At 36.7% G+C, this 7,853-nt stretch overlaps 1 long non-coding RNA gene across 11 annotated transcripts; it reads left to right on the top strand.

Moving 5' to 3' along the window:
* Nucleotides 1-201: 201 nt before the first annotated feature.
* Nucleotides 202-7,477, top strand: LOC136247467 (uncharacterized). 11 transcript variants are annotated; one of them, XR_010697584.1, is made up of 9 exons: nucleotides 245-1,771; nucleotides 2,086-2,136; nucleotides 2,455-2,528; nucleotides 2,994-3,067; nucleotides 3,674-3,777; nucleotides 6,553-6,688; nucleotides 6,741-6,979; nucleotides 7,028-7,070; nucleotides 7,238-7,477. It is a non-coding gene; the product is annotated as an uncharacterized lncRNA (long non-coding RNA). The 11 variants fall into 11 exon arrangements; XR_010697577.1 differs by having other exon boundaries at nucleotides 202-1,771; nucleotides 3,674-6,688; XR_010697583.1 differs by lacking the exon at nucleotides 2,994-3,067 and having other exon boundaries at nucleotides 260-1,771.
* Nucleotides 7,478-7,853: the final 376 nt, after the last annotated feature.

The raw sequence follows: 7,853 nt of genomic DNA, 5'->3' as shown, positions 1-7,853 counted from the left end.
AAACGAAATTTTGTTCGCTCGTATCTCGGAAATGGCTAGAGCGATTTTCTTCAAATTTGGTGTGTATACTCCCCTTACTGGCCGGAACCTCTCTAGCAAATTTAGTTCCAATCGCATATGGGATCACAGAGCTACATAGGTGTGAAAATTGCGTTTTCTTTCTTCCTGTTAACACCATGCAAAACATTTGAAATACATAGGTGTATAACTGATGTATTATTATGATATACACCAAGGATACACATGTGTGGCACATCTGTTATACACCATGGTTGTACCTGTGTATAGATACCATTTACACTACTATGTATAATATATGAGTATAATTGACTTATACACTACTGGTTAACCACGTGTATAACCTCTGTTTACATAAGTATAATATGTGCATATGTAAGAAATACATATTTGATATACTCACCAATGTATAATTGTGGTGTAACTCAATGTAGTATATCTGATGTGAATATCTTTACTATTATAAGATTAGAGGTTTCATATTAAAAAATTTAAAATTGTACAACATTGAGTAAACAACATGAAATGTGTCCAGTAGTGTTCACTTTGATAAAAGTAGCAGGTACATCATTCTTCTTCTATATAGGTCTCATCATCAAACGACGTCTACAGACAAAAGAAATCACTTAACAATGATTCAAATGCTCTTTTGTGGCCTTACCAATGAAACGAAGCTGATAAATTCACCAGATGTACATGTGTGGACATAATTCTTCTTCCTAGTTCACATCTCCTAAACTCCACACACTGTTCTACAATAGAAAAGGTGTATTCTCCAATAGACAACTATGAAAAGCTATTATACCTGTTCACTGCATAAACACAGTTAACTCAATCATGATCATGTGCCTGGCATCTACACAATGAAGTATCAGTAGCATGTGATTCTACAATTCAGCCCTACAAAATGAATACTTTAAAATAGTTAGTCAGTAATACGACAACAGACATACCTGTAACTATTGAAATGCTGTGCAATCATAATAAGCAGCAGCAGTTCCATTGCCACTATCATTGAAAAGAAAAATTAAAGCTGGCAAGAAAGAAGCACTACTGCTTACCAAGCTATTATTATGTCAGTGCATGATGCAGCAAACTATGCCGCCAAAGCAACTTCCATACAATACCTGCATTGAATCATCAGCCCGTAAAACAGTATAGACAACAAGTAAACTAACAAACCTTTTAAATGTGCTTTTGTACCTAAAGACAAAACTACATAAACAGAAACTTTAATGAACCACACGCACAATTCATGTACGCTTACCGTGATACTAGTGGAGCACGACGCCTTGACCTAGTCTTGAGAGCGATACAACTACGCGCGTCTAGCTAACACCTAAAAGATTAATATTTAGTACACCACGGCAATAAGAAGTGAACATTAATAGCTACACTGACTCACCTCTGGAGGCGGTGCTCACATAAAAGTGCCTCCGACCCGACAGAACAGTGCGCAATGAAACAAAGTATCATCGATAAAAACTCGGATGAAAAGAACTGCGCTAGACTTCACACACTGCTAGTCTGAGCTCTCGGCAAAAGAGGTCTAACCGCATCCGGTTGTAAAACTAGTGTTGCTTATAAATTCGAACACTTACGAATCACGTGATTTGATACTCTGGAAGAGCTCATCGTCCTAGACCACCGCGCAAATTCCTACAGTTATGTGGCAAACTGGACAGACAGTAACTAGTTAGTTATTAGTGTTGATTCCGCTGTGAATACTACCTTCACTACTACATTCCTCTTGGTGAGTGGATATGTTCATAGATCCTTAGAGTGTAAAGGATCTATGATATGTTTGTATTGTCCTTTACAGATTACTTAAGCATGTTATACTTTATGTACTAGTCTCACCTGGCTAGACCACTTTATCTTTGTAGGGAGAAAAATGGGTGTGGTCCAGTTTGAATAGTCGCACTCATTCTGGACACACCTCTAAGCATGACATCACTGCTTTTGCACGTGTTAGTCCCACTGTGTCATATTATGTGTCTCACTGTGTCATAATATTGTATGTCTCGCTGTGTCATTTTGTATCTCCCACTGTGTCATATTGTATAGCCGGTCACCATCATTGGTACGACGCTTTGATAGACCACCACCATCCGAAGTGTAGGTTAAGAGTGATGTATCAAGTATTATGTACAGATGATTTAGTTTGTATGTATGTTCAGGAGTCCAACAAATCTCGCATAGCCAGACTGACTAAGCCTTTTGCTATTGAGCAACATGCTTGTTTTGTATCCTGTTGTGTTCAAGCAAACACTGTGCCACATTTTAAAGTATAATAGTCTCAGAACCTAAACAGTAAGAAGATAATGGCTTTGCCAATTTGCACCAAGCAGTGGAACTTCCCCTGAAAAAGTTGGTCTAGCTATGTGAGATAGGAGGGTGTCCTGATATTCAAAATGAAATATAAATTCATTACAGTGGAACCTGTGTATTAAAGACACCTTGGGATCAACCAAAAATGTCCTGATTATTAAGATGTCCTGATTTTCCAGGTCAGTTTACATGTAAAAGCTGGTACTTTGGGGCCTCAACTAAGTGTCCAGGTTATGCAGGTGTCCTCTGTAAAACAGTAATTGTATATTCAGTTGAACCTCTCTAATCCAACACCTGCATAATCCAGAATCCGACTGAAATGTCATTTACCAACATTTTTGTATAGAAAACAACCTCTGTAATCTGACAACTCTGTACCCCATAATCCGACACAAACTGTGATTCTCTAGACTTGGAAATGCATTGTTTTTGACCTTTGTAATCTGACAGAGAATAATAGCGGCATTAGAATAATCACAGAAAATAATTTTTAAGCAACCAAAGTATTTAATTGGTTGACAGTAATAGAAAAAAGCTGTAATACTTACAAATTCTAAAATTAATTCATGTTTAAAACATTGTGTGATCTGTTTTACCTGTTATTTACTGCATAATCTGACATATTGTATAATGTCGGATTACAGAGGTGACTTGATAATCCAACAACCTCCTTTATTCAGCAAAATCTATGGCTCCCATTGAGCGTCGCATTAGAGAGGTTTGACTGTATACTGTAAAACAATCATTGTACAAACTGTTTGCTCATGGCTAAAATGACAGCTAAGAAGTATGTGCAATATGTTTCTGTAAAATTAATTATTGTGTACAGCCTACTTTGTGTCTGGTAACTTTTCAGGTGTGATATGTGTAGAGCAACCCTCTATGAGCACAATGATCTAATTCATGGAAATTTTGGCACCACAATGACCCAACCAACCTGGTGTAACAAATTTTGTATTGCAAAATGCAATAAAAGACATATCTCATGACACATAATAGATACCTCAGATTTTGTTGGAAAAGTAGTGCATGGCAAATAGATACCTCAGATTTTGTTGGAAAAGTAGTGCATGGCAATTTAAATGAGCTATAGAAGAAGGAAATTGGAGAAAATTTTAGTGCATCGATTTTTTTTAAATTTCACGTAGGGCTACTACAGTAACTGAGTGTCATATGTTTGTACAGGTATGTGTGAAGGTCATCCTAGTTGATTACAGTGTTTATAGGGATTAGTGTACTGCAAGGATTCCATGTATATATGTATTCCTATTCATAGTGTGGGTGGCTACTGAAAGTTTTATGGTGTGTACTCCTGTTTCTACAGTACCTACACGATGTGATGGAGAAGGCTACACTGCAGGAGAAAACTGTGGTCTCCCCTGGAACTTACATCAGTGATCAAGCTTATCCTTTTTATGAACGAGATAAGTGAGCCTACATGTGTGTATAGGTAGGCTACAGTACATTACACATGCACACACACATATGCATAATAAATAGGGACCTGCCGATTATGCTGATAATTTTACCTATTATGCTATGCTGCACTGCTCAAAAAATTCACCTATTATGCTTAAATTAATGCTCAATATTTACCTATTATGCTTGATTATGCTCAATGTTCATGCCTTAGTTCATATGCTTTGCTACTAGTTTAACACTATATAGAAAGAAAAAAATGAGTGGCTGGAACACAAATAATAAATTCTTGCTGCATGCCTGCATGTAAGAGACAAGATCGATATACTCTAATAGAACAGTCAGTTTGATGATTGTTCTATTAGAGTTACTGACTGCTCTATTAGAGTATATCCATCTTATTTTGCAATTGTCATTTTCCCAGCAAGAGTTTACACTATCGTACAAATATTTAACCTATTATGCTGGCATTATGCTCAATGCTTTTAGGTACCTATTATGCTCAAAATTATGCTAACATAATCGGCAGGTCCCTAATAATAAATATTAATGCTACACAGTACACACATGCAAATGCACACACACATATGCATAATAAATATTAATGCTACACAGTACACACATGCAAATGCACACACACATATGCATAATAAATATTAATGCTACACAGTACACACACACACACACACACACACACACACACACACACACACACACACACACACACACACACACACACACACACACACACACACACACACACACACACACACACACACACTGTTTTTACACTATGATGACTAAAATACTTGAATTGGCATTTTCTGGTTATACTCTGGTGGCTAAATGAAACCAGACCAGTGAGTGATATGAGATCAGCCATAATTTGAGACAATTATGATAAATTACTGAAATTCCTCTATAATCCATCCTCAGAGGATCTACGAAATTTTCTTGGAGGAAGCAACAGCAGCCTGTATGTACCTCATAGATTGTCAAGTTTCACTTTGTCATGCTTCACGTTCCAGTGGTGGTCTGGTAAAATGGCAATCATTGCTGTAAACTGGCATTACAATGGATGTTCATGACTGTACACAAACAAAGAATGTTGGGTGTAATCACATACATATAGTTAAAGAATCTGTGAATAATTCTACACTGTGCGTAGTAAGTGACCAATCTACAATGAATCATTTTTATTATAGACTAAAGTCTCCATCACACTATACGAAAGTATGCAGCTTACTTTTTGGTCTCTTGTATGACTTAACTGAAATCATACCCATAGTGCTAAACATAGTTATGAAGACGTCAGCAGAAAATTTGGCTAAATAGAAAATTCCATAGTAACGAGTTTGGTCTGGGATGTGCAGACATGTGGTCGCGCCTACCCAGTGAATCAGCATTTGAGACAATTATGATAAATTACTGAAATTTCTCTATAATTCATCCTCAGAGGATCTATATATGAAATTTTCTTGGAGGAAGCAACAGCAGCCTGTATGTACCTCATAGATTGTCAAGTTTCACTTTGTCATGCTTCATGTTCCAGTGGTGGTCTGGTAAATTGGCAATCATTGCTGTAAACTGGCATTACAATGGATGTTCATGACTGTACACAAACAAAGAATGTTGGGTGTAATCACATACATATAGTTAAAGAATCTGTGAATAATTCTACACTGTGTGTAGTAAGTGACCAATCTACAATGAATCATTTTTATTATAGACTAAAGTCTCTATCACACTATACGAAAGTATGCAGCTTACTTTTTGGTCTCTTGTATGACTTAACTGAAATCATACCCGTAGTGCTAAACATTATAGAGTTATGAAGGCGTCAGCAGAAAATTTGGCTAAATAGAAAATTCCATACAAACGAGTTTGGTCTGGGATGTGCAGACATGTGGTCGCGCCTACCCAGTGAATCAGCACTGCGGTGCACCATTACTCATGGAAAACAACAGCACTTGCATGTGTCCAGCTCATTAAAATTTTCATTAGAGATAGGTACTATAACCAATCATATCAAAGAGGTGAGCATATGCTCGCTTCCAGTGGTTTTACACGTTTCTCTACGCCTGAATAGTCCGTACTAAATATATATTATGTAAGGCCTACTTGTTCTTTCAGTGTGTGCTATCAAACGTTTGGGTAGCTGGCCTTTGTAACAAAATTTATTAAGGAAGAACAAGTAGCCAGGTGACTATAGTGTTACTACAGGTGACTATATTAATATCACAGTCTTGGCCAAATGTATGTATGCATGTTGCTAGTTACCACTGTGGCTTACATACTGTTCTTAAAAGTTAAATTGACTACCTACCTTATATAGGACTTAATAATAATTTTCAAGTATACAGATCCTCCTAATACTTTGTGTATGATATGACGATGAAGCCAATGTTCCCGGTACTGCAGCGGTATAAATGTGGTGTACGACATTACCCAAAAGCATAGATGTTATGTACGCCAACAGTCATGTTCCACCAGCAACTGTTAAGTATGCCTAAATACTGTATAATTAAAAAAGCATCGATGAAATGACAACAAATGCTAGAAATTTTTGAGGGATGAAATTCTTGCAAATTTGTGAATATTGACAGTTTTCTATATAATTTTATATTGATGAAATCATTGAGTGATTACCTTAGTGAAGTAATGTATAATGATGCTCTCTAGATTTTGTGAATTTAAAGTCATGTTTTACACAGTTTTGCACAGTTTTGTCCCTCATAACCTATAGCCTGTGTGCACTTACTACTGATATTCTTGGTATGATAGATTCAACCAGTAAAGTGTGCCAGATTCACTCAGTAGGGAGTACTCAAGTTGTACGATGACCTTTGTGCACTAACAACCGATATCCTTGGCAGATTCGGTCAGCAAAGAGTACTGAAGTTATAATGATAGACAATCGGTAAGTATGATCATGGCCTTTGCATACTAATAACAGCTTATATTCTTGACAGATTCAGTCAGCAAAGTATACTCAAGTTATTCAATGGACAATAATGACCATGGTCTTTGTATGATGGACAACTTGCAATAGCCTTTTGTGCACTAACAATCAATATCATTCGGCCATCAAGGAGTACCCAAGTTTACGGCAGACAACTGCTAAGTATGACCACGGCCTTTGTATAATAATGACCGATATCCTTGGCAGATTCACTCAACAGAGAGTACCCATGTGTACGATGGACAGCTGGTAAGTTTTCACTAGCATTTGTTCACTAACAACTGATATCCTTTGCAGATTCAGTCAGCGAAGAGAACTGAAGCTGTATGACATACAACTGGTAAGTACTGTATGTCTGAGCATTCACAACTTTACAACTGTTCTGAGCATTTACAACTTTACAACTGTTCTTTTGCAGTTTCTTTCAGTCAGTTATAAAGTTGTACCATAAATTTTATACTGGTAATTGTAGCCTATGTGCTCTTTAAAATAACTATGTCTTGGCAGATGCAGCCTGGTGAAAATAGTACTACATGTATGGCTTGAATTGATGTACAGCAACCACCAACTGGGTCAGGCCTGGTGTAGATGAAGAAAAGCCACCATGACAGAGAACATCTTAATGTTTTTTTTTCTATACAAATGTAATTCTACATAAAGGCAAGCTTAGATTAATGCCACTTGGGATGACAATGGAGCTGTTGTTGTGTGTGTTACAGTTTATTGAATTACATTTTTATACATAAATTCTTTAAAAATAGCACAGAATACATAAGAATTTAATAATAAGTTAGCTGTATGTACTGTGCCCACGTAGCCATGCCAACAAGCTGTGGTAAGCTATACTACATTGTGTATATCTATTACATATGTACACATGATGTATACACACCAGTGTATAGCAGCCAATTTGTAATACACAGGATATACAATTATAGTATATCATATTCATACATACCTGTGTAAATTGAATGTATAATTGAGTTATGCCTACTAGTGTGCACCTGAGTATATCAAACTTTTTGCACAGTGTAATATACTCACGGGTGGCACGCCGGCTTCTTGGGCCGCACGACATACCGTGTATCTTGATAATGTTAGTGTTTGAAGAATGATGCAATTT

The sequence above is a fragment of the Dysidea avara genome, chromosome 2, assembly GCF_963678975.1.
Source record: "Dysidea avara chromosome 2, odDysAvar1.4, whole genome shotgun sequence".
In the NCBI taxonomy this organism is placed as follows: Eukaryota; Metazoa; Porifera; class Demospongiae; order Dictyoceratida; family Dysideidae; genus Dysidea; species Dysidea avara.
Note: the sequence above shows the minus strand (reverse complement) of the source record. Positions and strands in the feature narration are given on the sequence as shown.